Source organism: Schistocerca piceifrons, chromosome 7 (assembly GCF_021461385.2).
Source record: "Schistocerca piceifrons isolate TAMUIC-IGC-003096 chromosome 7, iqSchPice1.1, whole genome shotgun sequence".
NCBI lineage: Eukaryota > Metazoa > Arthropoda > Insecta > Orthoptera > Acrididae > Schistocerca > Schistocerca piceifrons.
In genome coordinates this window covers 200,810,007-200,810,858 of record NC_060144.1, presented here as the reverse complement: position 1 = coordinate 200,810,858, position 852 = coordinate 200,810,007, and the positions used below count along the sequence as shown (strand labels likewise).

The following is an 852-nucleotide window of genomic DNA, read 5'->3' as shown; positions in this document are numbered from 1 at the left end:
TTTCTTTTTTCACGACGTAAGTAACGCTTTTATGGAAAAAATAAGTTCATAAAACGATGTGGCGAAGTCTTATATACCGCTAAGAATTTTTGGAGAAGTGGATTTCCCCCCTCCCCCCCCCCACCCCCGGCTCGGCGCGGCGCAATGTGAATGCACTACACGTCGGCCTAAGCTGGCTAGGCACGAGCCGAGCCAGTACGTGTCAGCCCGGCCCGGCCCGGTCGGCAGTGTGAACGCAGCCTAATGTTCCTTAAAGCTGGCAAACCGCCGTCCGCCGTCTCCTCCTACCGTCCCATCAGCCTTACCTCGGTCTTCAGCAAGGTCCTGGAATCTATCCTCACCCGACGCATCCACCAGCATCTCCGCCAGCACCGCCTCCTTCCCGTTACCCAGTGTGGCTTTCGGCTGTCCTCTTCCGACGACCTTCTCCTTCACCTCACTCATCTCCTTTCCGACCAGCTTAATTCCCGTCGCTCCGCAATCTTCCTCTCCCTGGACCTCGAACGTCCTTATGACCGCGTATGGCATTCCGGTCTCCTCTTCAAACTCCAAACCTTCGCCCTTACCGAGCGAGGTGGTGCAGTGGTTAGCACACTGGACTCGCATTCGGGAGGACGACGGTTCAATCCCGTCTCCAGCCATCCTGATTTAGGTTTTCCGTGATTTCCCTAAATCGTTTCAGGCAAATGCCGGGATGGTTCCTTTGAAAGGGCACGGCCGATTTCCTTCCCAATCCTTCCCTAACCCGAGCTTGCGCTCCGTCTCTAATGACCTCGTTATCGATGGGACGTTAAACACTAACCACCTTCGCCCTTCCCATTAACTACGTCCGTCTGATCGGCTCCTTTCTCT

General features: G+C 55.2%; 1 non-coding gene across 1 annotated transcript; it reads left to right on the top strand.

Moving 5' to 3' along the window:
- Nucleotides 1–568: 568 nt before the first annotated feature.
- Nucleotides 569–641, top strand: Trnaa-cgc. The gene has a single exon. It is a non-coding gene; the product is annotated as a tRNA-Ala (tRNA).
- The last annotated feature ends 211 nt before the right edge of the window (nt 642–852 follow it).